Below are 18,333 nucleotides of genomic sequence, written 5' to 3'. Positions count from 1 at the left end.
TCAGCTACCCGTAGATCTAGCTAGTGGGGTGTTATGAAAGTAAAAAGTACCTGCAGAAGTCTCTGCTGTGCATCCTTGTGCTGCCATAAAGGCACCTACTGCCACTCTAATCTCCATTAGTGATCCATGGGTACAGGAATTTCCCAGTGTGTGGACTAAACCTAAGGTGGAGTGTTTGGAAAAATAAATGCTGAAGTTTTGATTGAAGGAAAAGATCCCCCTCCTCAAAGGCAGTATAAATACCCAGCTGCAGCAGAGGAAGGCATTAAAAATACTATAGACTGTCTCTTAGAACAAGGAGTGCTCATGCCTATGCGAAGTATTTGCAATTCACCAGTATGGCCAGTCCTTAAAGCAGACGGGGTCACTTACAGAATGACAATACACTTCTGTGCCTTAAATGCAGCCACTCCTGCCTCCACTCCTGTGATAGCTAAATACAATGAGATCTTAGCAGCAGTAGCAGCTGGCTCCAAATGGTTCTCTGTAATCGATTTGGCTAATGCTTTCATGGCTATATAGCAACACGAAGGATGGAGGGCTAAGTTTGCTTTTACCTATAGGGGATGACAATATGCCTTCAGCCGAACTCCACAAGGTTTCCATTCTTCCCCTAGTATTTGTCACGTCACTAAAATGTGGAACCGTTTGCGCCCTAAACACCACTCACATGTAATTTCATAAGTGGATGACATTTTGATACACACCCCCACTTCAGAAATGAATAGAGAAATCACTAAGGAGGTGTTGACTATAGTACAGGAAACTGGATTTAAGGTAAATAGAGAAAAGGATGAATCTCGGGACACTTCTGTTGCTATTTACACTGACTCTGACTGGACAGCCAGAGCAATCACTGTGTGGCTCCCGCTTTGGTTAGATAGAGAAATGGTAGCTGCAGATGGGTGTCCCATTTCTCATTCAGACAAATGGAGACAAATTGCTAACCTGATCAAAGAACGAACTGGGGACACCTGGGTGACTCACACAAAGGAGCATCAGAAAAATCACTCAGAAGAAGCACACCGGAACAATAAAGCTGATGCCTTAGCTGAGGCTGCTGCTACTAGTAACCACACTGAAGATCAGGTTGAAATCCTGAACGGAATAGGTAGAAAACCTTGGAGAAAATGGTTAATTCTTCACAGCTCAAAGAATGGAAGGATAAACCACCTGACCGTCAAGGAATAGGGTAAACAGTCTTCTATCCCACCGGCCACCCTTCTTGGCTAGCAGGAAGGAACGACTTCGAGCCATTGGAAAATACGTGTTGGATAGCCTTGTCAGTGCCTACCCCAATGTTGAGGCAGGAAAAGGCCAGAGAAGTGCTCAACTTGTTATGGCCACCCCCTCCTAAATCTTACCCTGCAATGTTAATCTCAGACTCTCCCAGTATATATGGGGGGGAGTGTGGGAGTTTGTTTTTCTCTTCTCTGTCCCCTCACAGATCTCCAAACACGAACCATGACATTCCACAGCTGCACCAAAACTCTGCTGTGCATAGGTATCTGGGGTCTGATGTCCAGACTCTATTCTGAGCCTGCGATGCCTCTGAAACTTTGGAAGTGTTTGCCAGTTGGAGCCTGGGAAATAAAATGGCTGTGCCACAAACATGGATTCTACAGTGTTACTACCAGTTCTATGCTGCTAACTTTGCCTCAGGCTACCCCCTGGCAAAGCTTTGCCAATTGCACACAAAGTTCCACTAGGAAGCTACTCCAGTTTTCTTATGGAACTAAGGCTATCCCTGGCTCCAGTCCATTCTTCTGTAAGCCATCGTGGACTCAAGAGGAACCTGTACCATAAGTGATTGAATTGCACCTGTATGAACAGGAGCCTTTTTAACTGATGCTGCAAATCTGAGTTTATGTTGAATCGAAACAGCCGGCAAAATTTAGTACAGCCCTAGTGCCCATAACAGGGGTGGGCAATTATTTCGGGCAGAGGGCCGCTTACCCAGTTTTGGCAGGCTGTCGAGTGCCGCATGGGTAGCCCCACCCCTTGACAGGTGCCCCGCCCCCTGGTCACCATCTTGGGACCAATGTCCCAGAGCCAGCACCAGTGGGACCCAAAGCAGGGCGCAGACTGGCAGGGGTCCATGGAGCTGGGCTGGGCTGCACCAGCAGGGAGAGGGGGGAGCTTGCCCAGCTCCATAGAGCACCTGACAGCTGGGACCCCGCACTCCTGCCACCCTGCATTGGGCCCCACCAGCACTGACCCTGGGGCACCAGTGTGGGTCCACTGGCTTCCCACCCACTCACACCCAGTGCCCCGCAGCCCTGCAGTACAGGTAGGGGGCAGTGCACAGCCCAGACCCCCTGCTTGCTGGCAGGGAAGAAGCTGGTGCTGAGTGCAGGAAAAGCAGCCCCTTGCCCACCCCGTGGCCGGAGCTCCCTGCTGCAGGCACTCGCAGCCCACACGGAGCTGTCTGGAGCAGGCACAGGCAGTCCCAGGCAGGCTGTGAGTGGCTGCAGTGCGGGGCACTGGCCACATGACAAGTGGGGCCGGGTTAAAAGGTGGTGCTGAGCACAGGGCGGGGGGGAAGTAGCCCCTCGCTCACCCCATGCCCAGTGCCTCACACTACAGCTGCTTGTAACCCACCCCGTGTGGACTGAGAGTGCCTGCAGCAGAGAGTGCTGGCCATGGAGCGGGCGAGGGGCCGCTTTTCTCCATGCAGGGAAGGAGCCCAGGGAAAAGCTGAGTACGGGGGCAAAAGCAGCCCCTCCCCTGCCCCATGGCTGGCGCTCCCTGCTGCAGCTGCTTGCAGCCCGCACAGGGCTGTCCAGAGCAGGCACAGGCAGCCCCACAAGCTGCGAGCAGCTGCAGCACGGGGCACTGGCCACAGGGCGGGGAAGGGGCTGCTTCTCCCTTCTGCGCTCCTTCCCTGCCTGGGGTCCCCCCTGCCCTTCTCCCCCCGCTACACTTCCCTGCAGTTCTGGCACCGGGCAGCCATGTGCTCCCAGGCCAGAAGCCCCAGCTGGGGCTTCCGGCTGGGGGGGGAAGGGGCGGGCCCTGCTGTTGTTGGAGCCCGCTGGGCTTCCCCTGGGTCCTACTGCCCTACTGTCATTTTTGACAGTAACCAAGGGTAAAGAAATATTAATTTTCTACATTTTTTAGGGGCCCCACGGGCCGGATAGAACTGCCTCGTGGGCCGAATGCGGCCCGCGGGCTGTATTTTGCCCGCCCCTGGCCCATTACCAAAGTATCTGAAAGCCTTTTGTCTCCACATGAAGCAACAGACTTGTATGCAAACCTTTCTACAGTGCCCTAGGAAATGGTCTCAGCACTTACAAACCATGAGTTGTTTAATTTAATGACTCATATACTTCATTAATTTAAGAACTCCCATACTTCTTTATATAATATATATAATTTAACATACTTGCATACAGAGTCTTCATTTTTATATTTTGTGCCAAGATATAGTGGAATAAAAGCTCTAATTCATGTGGAAAAAACTTTTTTATTAATTGAAATAAATTTTATTAGAAACTGAGGCTGGCTCATTGATGCAGTTTTTTTAAATGATGTAACATCTGTTATTATCTCAGTTTATAACACACTGCTTCAACAGTAACAGTGATGGCGACAGCTTTCTTGCTGGTGCAAATGACCTATAAAAAAATCTTACTCTGCTCCTCCTCCATTTGTAACTTTTTAACCTTCAAAAGATTAGATATAAATGAACATATAACACAACTCTCACCACTGCACCCCTTTCCTGCCTTTGCTCACTCTCTCAAGGAGTTGGGGAAAAGACGAAGTGAAAAGACAGATAATAAAAGAGCAAAGAAAGAACCTATAAAGAACAGAACCTGCTTATTTCAGTTCTATACCTTCAGCTCAGGGAAGCCTTTCCCACATAGGAAGATTATCCTTCACCTTGTTTTCCAGGTGGAACTGCCATGACTGTTATAAACATTTTAAAAAGGAAAACTACAAAAAAATATCTTTTGTTGTTTTCCAAAGTAGGACTGTTCTTCCCATTGCCCCCTCCATTTCTTTTTTTTTTTTTGGTCAAGATTATGTAAATGAAGGTGTACTAACTTTAGGGCTAAGTACAGTAAAAGCCTGAGGCTGAATTGATTCAATCTAGGCAGTTGCGTAGGTTGAACTGATAGCCAACTAAATTGACATTCAGGTTTCAATTGGGAAAGGCAGGGGGAGGCCTGCACTGACCCAGGGGAGTGCTAGAGCACATCTGCCAGCCTACTGGCTATTGCCAGCCCAGCCAAGTGTCCCCAAACCCCTGCTGTCCCCCCACAGGGGGTTGAGAAACCCCCTGTCCAGGTGCTAGCCCACCTTGGGGGGGCCTCCACCTCAGGAGGTTTCCCGCAGCCTGGGTTCCCCAGCCTAGGCAGCCCTGGGGAGCTAAGGGGAATTCCCCCCCTGGGCCCCTTTCCAGCTGCTGATTGCTTCAGCCGCTGACATAGGGAGAAATCATCCTCTGGGCCAGGTGTCTGCCCGCGCAGCCCGCTTCAGGCGCTTCCCTCCACCCCAGCCCAGGGTCCCCCAGAGTTGCTTCCCTTAGCCCCTGTGAGTCTCAGGCACCTTCAAGGAGTGGAGGGAAATTGTCCTGCTCCTCCACAGCCAGTTTTGCCTCAGATGCTTCAGGTCTGATGCAAAACTAATGCAGGGGAGCATGGGAATTTCCCTCTACTCCCTGAGCTATCCTTGAGATTCACAGCACCTAAGGCAAAGGTTTAGGGTTGAGGAGGGGAAGAATTCCCCTCAGCTCCCTGGAGTTGCCCCAGGCTGGGGGACCCTGGGCTGGGGTGGGGAAGAAGCCCCCACAAGCCAGGGGCTCCCTGGTGCCCCCATACTGTGCTGCACGGGCAGGCACCTGACTGGGCGGACTTTTTCTCCCTCCCTTCTGTAGCAGTCACTGAAACAATAAGCACCTGGGAAAGGGGAGGGCTACCAGGGTCTGAAAGGCCCCCACTACAGGGGCCCTCTCCCCCCCACATCCTGTGCAGACCCTGGCTAGGTAGGGCTGGGGGTCTGTTCCCCTACCTCCCTGTCTTTATGGGCCGATGGGCACAGGAAGGAAACAGGCTAGGGAGCAGAGGGAGGAAGCAGTCCCTGCTCCACTGAAGCAGGCAGCATAGCCCATGGCTGCAAAGCATCCTGGGATGCTGAAGAACTGTGAGTTAACTTGAACTGGGAAGGGATCTAGGACAGAAGTTCCATAAACTGGTTTGACCTAAATCAGTTAAGTCTGATACTACATCCAACTAGGTTTATCTTAAACCGGTTTTGATAATTTTGAAAGCAGCTTATGTGCACTGAATTTCTGTTCTGTTACAGGCTTAAAACAGTTTATGATCACTTAAACCCATTTATGTGCAACCTTTGTCCCTAGCCCAGAAGGGAGAGAAGAGTGGAGAATTTGCAGGCTGTGTTAGAGAATATATATTAGCTCCAGCATTTTACATGGACTTGGTAAGGATTTTTAGACCTTAACAAACAATAATTACCCCCAAAATACTAATTAGTCAAAATAAAAAAAAATAAAAAAAAATTAGTAACTAATACACCTTCTTCTCTTAGCTATTCAACTTTCACTTTTGGTCCTTGTGATAATGTCACTTCCAGTCACAGAGAACCTTCCAAGCTAGAAAAGATTTGATAGTCTACTGTAAATGACAACAATTAAAAAAAACTTGCTAGGCCAGCACAAAGAATTTAAAAACCCCTACAAGCCCAGTTGTTTTTCCTCTTTGCAGGCCACCTTGAAGGACTGCAGTCTTTAAGGTAGTGAAGCATGGCTGTTCTTTCAAATGACAAAATATTCGCAATGCCAGAACTGTAAGGAACAAGGAAAACTACAGGAAATGAGCTAGACTAATTTGCCAGTAAAACTATGCAAACACTGTTACACCATTTAAATAGTGCCTCAGAAAAGCTACTCAATGATTGGTTCCGTAAGAGATTTCAAGAACCTGTCAGATACCAGTATCTCTGCCCCATAAACAATAATGATCTATATGCCACTTAGTTAAATATAAGAATAGCACGCCCAACTATTTCACTGATCCAGGTCTTTTCATTAGCCCGTATGTCAAACCTTCAGGCTGATTTAACTGTTTTTTGTGATTCACTAAACAAAAAAGAACTTTTGGTGCTGCCGACAAGCAAATCTTTTTAATCAGATATTTTTTAAATTCATGATTAAAACCACACAAGGGATTTTAATGACTGGGTTCAATAAAAAAGAATGTAGCATATAGCTGCTCAAAAACTGAAGTTTCTGAGGGGTTAGGTTGTTTTCTCTATCTTAAACACGCACAGATGCAATACAAATAGCATCCAAAGAGCTAAAGTTCTTGAACTTTTAAAGTTTAACATTTTGAGTACCTCCTTACAAGAAGTTACAGTACTGCCATCTCAATGCTTATTCCCAAGAGAATCATCAGAACAGGCTCCCAAGTCCTAAATTTTAAGTTTAAATATTCCGACTGAAAAAGGGTAGCAAATACCAGTCCTGTGGAAAAAAAAAAAAAGATACAGGCATGCTAGATCACTATGGATTTCAAAAACTGATTTGACATACCAAAGCAACTCCAAAAGCAACAGAATGTACATTCATTCCTCAAGACAGAGATACTTTTATGAAACCCCACATAGAATATACTTGATTTCTTGGGATAGGCTATGATTTGGCTGAAATACGGGTGGGCTGGGGGAAATCAAATCGTCCAAATCCTGACTATAGTACAGATATTTATCAATGTATTTGTAATTCTTCACCAGCACAGGTCCTAGTTTTCTTAGGCAGGACACAGCCTATATGAACAAAAAGTGTTAATGGACCGCCCACAACGTTTCAAAAGAAACTAAATAAGCAAGTATGCTCATTAATGTAACTGAGAATGTTATATGCACCTACTGCAGCAAACGTGTCAGCTAACACTGAACCTATGCAAAGCTTAAAGACTACTGTTTTAGCTATTCTACTTTTGCTGAACAAAAACCCTTTATTTCTGTATTGACGTTGGCCAGCTGTAATGTTGATAGAACTCTGTAGGCAATGCTGGATCACTGGCCCGCCTCTCAAGTTTCTGTCTCTCATACATCTACGCCCTTCTGAGCTGTTCTACTTCTAAATAAAACATTTTTTACTTGTATGTATTAAATATGCTTAAGTTTGATACCTTTACTGTCAGAGACTTCTGCATCCTATTCCAGCATCTACTGAAGTCAAAGGAAAGACTTTTATTGAAGACTGGATCAGCCGTGTATGTAAATGTTCATCTATGCCAACTCTGCCTTCTCTTAAAGGCTGTTCATAGTTTCCTTACTCTTCTCCCACAAAAGAAAACCTAGACAAAACTTCCAACATACTTCAATGGGGTCATGAGACACAAACCTAATTTAAGTACTAATTATTTTAATAGATTCCTAATAGCAGGCATGTTCTATGTTTTAAACTAAGCATTTCTGATAGCTCATTTTTTAAACATTTTATCAAAAATGGAATATCTTCAAAGGCACAGTACTGGTTTACAAAAAAACTGAAGCTAACCATAGAAGAAGATACAGAAGAGCTGGACAAGTGCAGGAGTACCTGAAGGATCATGGGCAAACCATAGGAACTAGAGGGTTGCTACAGACAAATATTCTTTTGTGCAGATGGAGTGTAGTGACACCTCTGGTCTCAGGCTCAATTAAAATAAGCATCTAATAAAAATAATGCAAACACTGGTTTGAACTTACATTACATATATAAGTACAAGTTTCAGAATGACAAAAAGCATTCAGTCAGTTACATACTATACTTATTTAAGAAACCTGAAAGAAAACTGATAACTAAGAACAAAACTGCAGAGTGGGAAGGGAGGGAGGCAGGCAGGCAAGCAACAGTCACTTTCTGCTGTACATTGTTATCGAACCTCATATATACACTGTAGTTAAGCAACTTTATACTATCCTTCATACAATATATAATTGTACAGCTCCTGAGCCAGCAATAGTACATAGTAAAATACTACTAAGATGTTCTTTCAAAAGAAAATATTCCCAACAAGTTTTTCATATTAGCACTTCAATTACGAGAACAGATAAGAAGAAAAAAAAAAAAAATCACAAAATTGCATTGACTATTTTTCTGTTGGGGAGTTTCCTGAGATGCTGGGTTATTGGGTGACTCCACTTTGATTTCTGCTTCACCCAAACTTTAAAAAACAATGCCTGAGAGGGGCAGCAGCATTTTTATTGAGGCAGGCTAACAGAGTCAACTGCCTTCTTGGCTCATTATATACTTCATTCATGCCAATTTCTCTCCACATCAGTGGTGTTAACAACACACTCACTTTTTTAATGGACTTGTTCAAACTAGCGTTTCTTCTGCAATGTTATTGTCTGTTAGCCACTCCTAACTATGATGATTACAGGACTAGACACAATATCATTTGACTATTCTTTGCCTAATTTGTATTAGGCAAACTTTATATATAATCTAGAAAATTACACCAAATACCAATAATTATATTGGTTTTTGCTTTGATCTTAAACAGAATAACACAGAGCTAGGCCCCTATCATATTAGCAAAGCTTCTTGTTTCTCTTTAACTGGAAAAAATATCTGTTGTGTTCCTATGTGACAATATACCACACCCCTGCACCCCTTTCAAAATCGTAGATCCAGCCCTGCTGGGTTTTCACATCATCTGCACATCCTTAACATAATATCACTCTCTGACAGCTTTGCCATATAAAGATTTGAAGTCTTAAGAGTTCTAGCTGGAACTGATTTTAGAACATGAGGCAACAATGCTTGACCCACATAATGCAATTTTCATGGTCCTAAAGGTTTCTTCCTATGTTGTTTCCAAGGCTGCCGTGGACCATTCCATCCAGTGTTCTGTAGGTAAGGTACTGCCATTACACTTTTACCAGTACAAGAGATTGGAAACCACTCTATACCCTGAAAGAACAGAAGTTCGGTGCACTTATACTGGTTTAAAAATTGTAGAACCTGGTCTAACATTTACACCCCCTACCACCAAAGGGAATATACATGTTTTGTTCACTACTGATCTAAACTACATGGCTTACAGAAAACTGTGCAACTTAGATTGATTCCACCTCAGGTGTCTTGAATGTCTGATCTTGCTCCCATACAATTCAGTGGCAAAACTCCTTCTGACTTCAACAGTACAGAATGAAAGCTTGTGTTAGGCTGTTAAAAGATGAACTGTTATTGTATGCTTCATTATTAAAACCATTAGAAGATATAATTGAGCACAAAGTAGGATCAACTTACTAACAACAGAATATTATGCAAAGAGACAAACTGTTGATCCCCGCCCCCATTAAAAACTTAAATGATGTGATGAGAAAGGGCACTGTAAGATTTTGGTTATTAAAACAGTTCACTGATGTTGATTAGCATTTTGTTGTATCATTTAATTGCATGTGTTTGATTAAACTGATGGAGTGGAACAAGCAATTCTAACTGAGAAAATAATTAATAGTAAAAAACAAACCAAATACAGTGTATTTTATTATGACTTAGAAAGAAAAGCATTAATGACAAAATATCATAAAAGTCACAAATATCACACAAGCCTTTTGGCTGCAGTATTCATTATTCTTATAATTTATTTCCCACTTACTTTTTGGCAGAGGCGTAATCAACTACTACACTTGAGACATAGTGACAACAAGCAGCAGTTATTTATATTTTGATGAATGATCCTTAAAAATAAAATAGCAATAAGTTTAGATTTGTCTATATAAAATTGATATAAAAATCTAAATTGGTTATTTTGGAGCCATCTTTCCTTTAAAGCAACATGCAAACTTAAACTTATATCACAGAACATAGAATATGCAAACTTAAATTTACATCAGAAATTATACCTTACAGCATAAGCTGAAAATACTACATTCTTACTTCAAACATTTAAATAAATCTAAGCTTTGCTTTAAACCCTTCTGTTACTTTCATTTGGTGAATTTATATATTTTAAGTAATTTTTCTTAAAATAGCATACATAATGAAATTAAACACCTTTGCTACTGAACAAAAATAGTTTAGGAGTTATACATTATGTAGTTTACCACATTTCAATAATAAAGTGAAACAGCTTCAAAAGAATCTAACCCACGGTAAGTATCTATCTTTATTAGGTCATCTCCTTTTCATTCTTTTCTCTGACCTTACAACAGAGAATAATGTAGGTTTATTGGTTTTTATTCTTTTTACACAACCACTCACTCATGTTTACATGAAAAGTGGAAGATGATGCAGCTGACAAGTATGCACTATACAGTTCAGAAAAGGGATTAATATTAAAAAGGGAAAATCCCTCCGATGGAACAAAGTTAATCACTGGGAACTCAATACACTGAACTAACAAGGAGCTGCAAAATAGAGTATCTGTAATCTTTGATATAATGAGATAAATCATGTTCTGTCTGCAACCAGTAATAACTTAAAACCTTGCGTTCAGTTGCTGGTCCTTTTCTCAAGCATGATTTGAGAGATTGCCCAATCCCCAAGCACAGAGAAAAAGGAAAAAAACAACCAAACAAAAAACCCAAACAAACAGAGTATGGAAATGGCATGAGATGTTTGAAGACTTGTGTCTCAAACCTTTTAACTTAGTCAGAAATTATATTAGCCTGTGAAGCCAACAAGTATACACCAATGCCAAATAGTCAACAAAAGCACAGTGTTAGTAAAACATAAAATCTTAAAGTCATGTTAATGCTAAAAGGATATCTAGGACTTTGCCCAATACCTAGGAGTGGTGCCACTTGGTCCTTAGATAACTGGAGGTTTTCAATTTCACTTGCAAAATCACTGGTGCAAAACTAAGCAGTTATAGTCTGTGTGTCATTTCATAGATTTCATAAACATGAGGGCTGGAAGGGGCCTCAGAAGATCGTCAAGTCCAGCCCCCTGCCTGAAGGGCAGGAAGTCAGCTGGGGTCATAGGATCCCAGCAAGATAAGCATCCAATTTTCTCTTGAAGGTGTTCAATGTAGGTGCTTGAACTACCTCTGATGGCAGGCTGTTCCAGAGCTTGGGGGCTCGGACAGTAAAGAAATTCTTCCTTATGTCCAGCCTGAATCAGTCCTGCAGTAGTTTGTAACTGTTCAACCTCGTCATCCCTTGGAGCACTCTGGTGAACAAATGTTCCCCCAGATACTGGTGGGCACCCCTGATAAACTTATAGGTGGCCATCAGATCACCTCTGAGCCTGCACTTTTCCAGGCTAAAGAGCCCCATAGCTCTCAGCCTGTCGTCGTAAGGTCTGTTTTCCTGACCTCTGATCATGTGTGTGGCTCTTCTCTGGACTCTCTCAAGCTTCTCCACATCCTTTTTGAATTGTGGAGCCCAAAACTGGATGCAGTACTCCAGCTGCGGCCTCACCAAGGCCGAGTACAACGAGAGAATGACGTCCCGGGATTTGCTTGACAAGCATCTATAGATGCAAGCCAGCATTTTGGTCGCTTTACTAGCAGCATCATCACATTGCAGGCTCATGTTCATCTTGTGGTCAATGATGACCCCCAAGTCTCTTTCTTCCGTAGTGCTAGCCAGTGTAGCACTGCTGAGCCTATAAGGATGCTGCAGGTTTTTCCTCCCAAGGTGGAGAACCTTGCATTTTTCAGTGTTAAACAGCATCAGGTTCCTGTCCGCCCATTTGCTGAGCCTGTCCAGGTCAGCCTGCATCGCCCTCCTGTCTTCTGGTGTGGAAGCTTTGCCCCAAAGTTTTGTGTCATTGGCAAACTTGGCCAGTCTGCTTCTGACTCCAATGTCCACATCATTAATAAAGATGTTGAACAATATGGGTCCAAGGACAGAGCCTTGGGGGACCCCACTGGTCACAGGGCACCATGATGATCGACTTCCGTCAATTACTACCCTCTGGGTCCGACCACGGACCCAATTTCCCAGCCAGCAGATCATGGTGGACCCAAGGCCACAACTGGCCAGTTTTGCCAAGAGGTGATCATGGGATACTAGATCGAAGGCTTTTTTGAAGTCAAGATATATGACATCAATCTCTTCTCCCTTGTCCAGGTGATAGGTCACCTGGTCATAGAAGACAATGAGATTGGTCAAGCAAGACCTACCCGCAACAAACCCATGCTGGCTATCCCTCAGGATGTTGGTATCAGCCAGTCCATTAAGGATGGCCTCTTTAATAAACGTTTCTAAGATCTTCTCCGGGACAGAAGTCAGGTGATGGGCCTATAATTTGCCAGATCCACTTTCCTCCCTTTCTTGAAGATAGGCACCACATTGGCCTTCTTCCAGTCTTCGGGCACTACACCAGACCATCAGGAGTTTTCAAAGATCTGTGCCAGAGGATGGGCTATGATGCTCGCCAGCTCCTTGAGTACCCTGGGGTGTAGATTGTCAGGGCCGGCTGACTTGAAGGTATCCAGCCTCTCAAGGTGTTCCTTCACGAGGTCAGCACTGATGGAGGGCAGGGGATCTCCCTCACCCGGACCTCCCTGTCCTGTAGTGGGCATGGGCATCCCATGAAAGACTGACGCCAAGTACCCATTTAATAGGTCATAAAAGGATAAATATAAATGTAAGATGGTAATCTAAAAGTTAAGGTTCTTTTTAGAGCAATTTTTTCATTATACGGAAGCCACATGTGAATGAAATGCTTCTAAAATATTATCTGCTATGAGCTCTTGCCAAAGCAGTATCAGGTTGGAGTCCCAACATTCCCACGCTCATTGAAGGGGGAAAAAGTTCTTGAGATCTGTCTGAGAATTACTGCTCATCACCTATTAGCTTTACACCAGGGATACACTGAATAATTCCTCTAGTGCCAGGACACTGGTCTCGTTGCTCTTATTTGGGATTCCCAAAAAATTCTGGATTAAAGTTTGGATTAGATGCCCTCATGTCTTCAAAACAACTTCAAACGAAATATATTAACATAGGACAGAGTGGAGAGGTACTTCTCACTTAAAAACAGTATCAGGACTTCACTGTTGGATTAATTACAATCTTTATTGCACGGTATGCTCAAACTGCACTTTCAGAGAGCTGGGAAAGAGATTTAACAAGGAGAAAAAACACAGGAGCATTTCCTGTTAAAGTTGCAGCATGTATTTCAAGTTTACAGCATATCTACAAATCATCTGTAATTGCACACATGCAGTATAGCCACCCAGGCAGTATTTCAGCACAAGAATCTGTTTGGTTTTTTTATACAACGCTGGACAAGTTTAGATATGCCACTTCGGAGCTGCCTTTTCATGTGTATTCCCAGGAACAGGCGTATATATTAAGTACAATAATCAAAATTAAGACGACACTGTCAAGACCAGATCTAAGATTCATTTTTTTTCCAAAACCTCATCCAGTTCAGTAGGTAGTTTCCCTTCCATCTCTCAAAACAGAACTACAGTACATGTTAGTTAAAAATTATAGCATTCCCATTAGCTTTTCCTTTAAAATGTCACCTGCTAAGACCAGTTATGGTTAATATCATGCCCTTTTATGGCTGGAGTTATTCAAATACACATTTTGTGCCCTTCTGGGCTGATATATTTAGTTTACTGAAGAATACATATGAGGTAACATACCAGAACAAACATTTTTTTTCCTCTGTAATATCAGCAGCACTGGAGTTTCTTATGCTAAAAGGAACTGAGCTATATTATGACAAATGTTACAGATTTATGAAGCATATTGTCAATTAGGAGAAATTTCCTCATTTGCTAAATTGAAATTTGCCTTTTATCCATTCACTTCACATCCAACATACTGTTGGTGTTGAGTTTAGGGGAAATGCAGATTATAAATTATCCGGTAGAGACCGGGATGAGCATGCTAATCTGGTAACAGCCCAAGATAAGCACACTTCTTTCATGGATCCCACAGAGGGAAACTTAGTGCCTTACCCTGCCACTGGCCTCTTACATGACCTTGAACAAAGAACTGAACCTGGGTCTCCCAGGGTCTACACTAGCACCTTTATGAGTGGGCAGGCCATCCTTCTTCCTTTTGACTTTTATGAAGGGATGAAAGTATGCTGATGCCAAAGAGTAGGTCTGTCTACTCACCAGCTATTTATTTACTATTTACCATAACTTGTATAGCATAGGCAGGATCCTAGGCAAAATAAAAATAGCAATACTAAGTGTTCTGCCTTCCCTATTTGTAAATACAAACTTTCCTCTACCCTAGGAACAGGTAGGGGTGGGAAACACTTCTTTGAGATGTTCTACCCATATTTGCAGATGTGCAGCATTCATTAATAGTTAACAGGCGACGCACATTAATTTATTATGACATACACAGTTTTCCAACCTCACTTGCCCAACAGAAAGTGACAAGCTAGCATAATCACTTACCAGCTGTTTACTTTATCCAGTAAGTGCTTTGTATCAAGACCTTATTTGTCTCCTTGTTTCACTGACTCCTCTTCATTTTAAGATACTAAAACTCTAGTACCCAACTGTTGGTAAATACAGACACCTGCATGCGAGAAAGACCTACCTACAAGCTGACCTGCAAAGCATTCATTAAATCTTCCTGTCAGATCCATGCCTGAAATAGTAATTTCTTTCTAATTCTAAGTCATACATCCAAGCTGTGGAGCCATGCCAAAGCTTTTCTCTTCTGAGTCTGATCCAGCTCCCAGTAAAATTAATGGGAATGTTATCAATGATATCAGTGGAAGCAGGACTGTCTCTCTTGAGATGGGTACATTGAAATCTATTCAAAAGGTAACTAACTGCCTTTCTAAAGACTTGTTACAACTCTCATTTAAGTCAATGATGGTCTTCTGACTGACTTTGGTAGACTTTGAACTAAGCTCTGTGGCAGTGGTACTCAACCACAGCGCCACAAGACTGTTTCAGGAGTGCTGCAGCATGGGTGCCAGAGCCAGGTGGAACTGCCCAGCATGCCTGATGCCAAGCCAGGCAGCATAAGAAGAGCTGAAGCATAGCCACGGGTTCCTGCCTGTGTTCAGGTATCTGATCAACCTAAAGCAGGCAGGAGTGCCCACTCTTTCCGAAGCACTTCCCGGTCTGACCTTGCATGGTGTCTCCCAGAAAGAGGTGCATGGGGCTCTTTACCTGCCCTGCACCCCTTTGTTTCTGGTAGGAGCATGGGCAGGGCCAGACTGGGAAGGGTTGCAACAAGAGTAGGTGCTTTTGCCTGCTCTGGACTTATCCAACTGTGCAGAAGGCATTTAGTGCACTTTTACCTGGTGGCAGCAGCAGTTGCAGCACCCTGGCAGAGAAGCCCTGAGGTAAGGTGAGCAGAACAACAGAAGTTCTCAACTTGGGTGCTACCAAATTCAAAGTCAGTTATGAAGGGGTGCCCCTGAATCTAAAAGGTTGAGAACCACTGCTCTGTGGTGTGATCCTGCCAAGGGAAACCCTTTCACCAGTGGAGGAGTTCACATGAAAGCAAGAGTGGGATCTTTATCACTTTAGAATATATGCTCATTAAAATGGGAGGAAAATTTAGCCGGATGGTAAGCTCTTCAATGTCCAGCTTTTTTTTTTTTTTTTTTTTTTAAATGTAGAATTACTCAACACAAGAGAACATTCATTCTGATTGTATTAAGGTACAAGTAACAAGCAACTTTATTACTGGGGCCTCTACAAGTTAGAGAAAGGCCTTTAAGTCTCTTTACCTGAATAATTTATGCTGAGGGCAGCTTCCACAGAACAGTCTATTCAGCCCCATCTAGTTACCTATCTCTTTTTGCAGTAGTGTAAAGTTAGCGTTTGCTACTTATGATTTGTTAGGCTGTTTGAGGATTAGTAGTAACACTGTATAAGTGCTAATCATCATTATTCAGATACATATTCAATTGTGGGGGAGGAAACCTGTGTTTATGTGACTGGAATTGCAGCTGAGGAAAAGACCTGCTTTTGTTATATTTACAATACATTTCACATATATTTGCATACTTAAAACAAGAAACATGAACACCTTCATTTGCACTTATTTCATACAAGCAAAAGCAAAATATTGTTCTGTTTGACAAATGTTTTATTAAACTACTTTTCAGTGACAAGAGATAACTGTATAGCTCCAAAATAGTAAAAGCAAAAAAACACAAAGCTATTTTGACATATTTTGTCTCTTGTGGCCATTCTTGTTTTACGTTAAGATATTTCTTACATGTAAGCAGTATCTGCAGGAGGACTACAGATGCTGGCAAAAATAGAGAGGGGCATGTAAGATAAAATACAAATATTCTTGATGAAAGAAAAATATACTGGAAGATTTGGTTGCATATTGTATTGGACCTGTATTACCAAACAAATCAACGTAAGAGCAATATGATATTTCCCCCAGCTGTATTTTTTTATACAAGAACATTGCTATTTAAACTGGTGTCCTATCTAAGATTTGGTATTTATTGCTAAATCCTGGTTGCTTCTCAGTTCCAACTCCCACATCCTGTAGAAGCCTTGCTATACATATCTAATGTCCTGCAATCCACAGGTTTAGAGAGAGAGGATACAGCTACAGGCCTAATCCTGAGATAGTACTTAGCATGGGACGGGGAGTGCCTCTTCCCTGGGTCGGAATTTACAGTATTAACTGAAATCTTTACATTTTCATTTTGAAAATAATGTATGACTTGGGAGCAAAGACTGTTTTTTTGCATGACAACACCACGCAGACGCCAGCCAAGAGCTTGGCAGAACTACATGCTATTAATTTAGTTATACCACTCAGTCAGATGCCTGGCATCTTCCCATTCCAGAAATTTGGGAATTCATTGTTACTGCCCTTGCAAGTTCCAAAAACAAGGACTTTTACATTTACTTATCACAATTCAACTCAATTAAGGTGCTTAGACATAGATAAAGTGCAACCAGCTCCACAGCCTTAAGTTTTCACATCCTGCATTTATTTCAGATCCCACCTTCAAAATAAAACCAGTTCCCTAATATTTCCCCAATAAATAGGAGGGCTACAAAACAGCTCCTGACAGCTCTCTATGAAGTTGCTGCCTTTGTTGTTTTAAGCATGCAATTTTAAGAGAATGACACAATCTACAATAGAAGAAAGAGTATCCTGTGGTTTGCAGAGGCGTTGATCATAGCAAGATAAAGCAGCCAACGAAACCTACGCTTATTTCTCATCACCAGCCAGCAGATTCACCTTTAATATCTACCAAATATTGTAAACACTAAATTCTTCCCTCAAACTATTCATTTTTGACTTGTAGTACCCAATGGCAAGCCCTTCTCAAACAGCAAATACTTTTTTCCCCCCCAGCTACACACATTCACTGTCTTGTGAACCTTAAAATCCAATTCAACCCTGTGTTCTTTAGACAAGAAGTAATAAAAGGGGGGGGGGGAAGGGGAGGAGAAGGAACAACAATCAAACCACTTGCCTGGTCTACTATTACTCTCTCTCCTCCCTGCATTCTTTTAATGCAATATGAACAGAAATTCTGCCAGCACGTTAAAAAAAAGAAAAGAAAAGAAAAAGAAATTAGAAACAGACATGGGCCTGCTTCTTATGCTTGCCAACAAATCCGAGTGGCTCAACTTGCTCTCCTTTCTACCTGTGGAGCCCAGGTTTCATTCAAGCCCCGCAAGCATGGGTGCAGAAAAACTAATGGTGAGCGTGCCTGGCAGAGACACCTATACGTCTGTCTGAAAAACCCTCCAGAAAGCCAAAAATCAACATCAAGTGGCAGAGAAACCCCATCACCATCCCTACTTCCCTGTGTCATGTCCAAGGTCTAAATCTCCCCTAGGAAGCTACTTTGTAGGCCCCACCGAGGCAGTTCTCTGGGAGGGATCTCCCTCATCCCTTGGCTATTTGTGGGTCCCACTGAAAACGGTTTCTAGGCATCTCCCCCATCCCCAGGGCTTTGTTCAAGGGATCTCTCAGCTACGTCGTGGGCCCAGCGAGACAGTTTTCTGGTAGGCATCTCTCTCATACCCTGGCTATTTTGCGGCTCCCACTGAGGTGGTTCTCTGGGCAGCCCCCTCCCCAGGAGGGCACTTTGTTCTCTGAAGCTCTCCCCCAGCAATCAGCTACTTTGCGGGCCCAACGAGGCCGCTTCCCGGACATTCCTCTAAACCCAGCATAACCCAGGCTCCAGGCAGCTGCCCGGCCCTGATCAGCCCCGCCACTCCTCGCGCCGGGCCCAGGTCCGGGGCGCCGCAGCGCAGGAAGCCCAAGCAGCGCTGACTCACCGGGCAGCCCCGAGCACCGTCCTAGAGCGCGGTGAGGGGATGACTGGGAGACAGCGGCATCTCCTCCTCGTCGTCCTACTGCTGCTGCGGAGTCCCGGCCGGGCTAGGCACCACGGCGTCCCCCTGCGCTGCTGCTGCTGCGGGCTGTAACCATTGCAACCCG

At 43.4% G+C, this 18,333-nt stretch overlaps 1 protein-coding gene across 2 annotated transcripts in view; it reads right to left on the bottom strand.

Annotated features, from left to right (window-relative positions):
- Window positions 1–18,327, bottom strand: part of PTPN13 (protein tyrosine phosphatase, non-receptor type 13) — a 218,115-nt gene extending 199,788 nt beyond the window's left edge. For both annotated transcript variants that reach the window (XM_025197238.1, XM_006018088.3), the window contains exon 1: window positions 18,171–18,327. The gene's annotated coding sequence lies outside the window, so the exon portion shown is untranslated. The remainder of the gene's footprint in view (window positions 1–18,170) is intronic.
- Between the last annotated feature and the right edge of the window lie 6 nt (window positions 18,328–18,333).

The sequence above is a fragment of the Alligator sinensis genome, unplaced genomic scaffold (assembly GCF_000455745.1).
Source record: "Alligator sinensis unplaced genomic scaffold, ASM45574v1 scaffold125_1, whole genome shotgun sequence".
Classification (NCBI taxonomy): Eukaryota; Metazoa; Chordata; order Crocodylia; family Alligatoridae; genus Alligator; species Alligator sinensis.
Note: the sequence above shows the minus strand (reverse complement) of the source record. Positions and strands in the feature narration are given on the sequence as shown.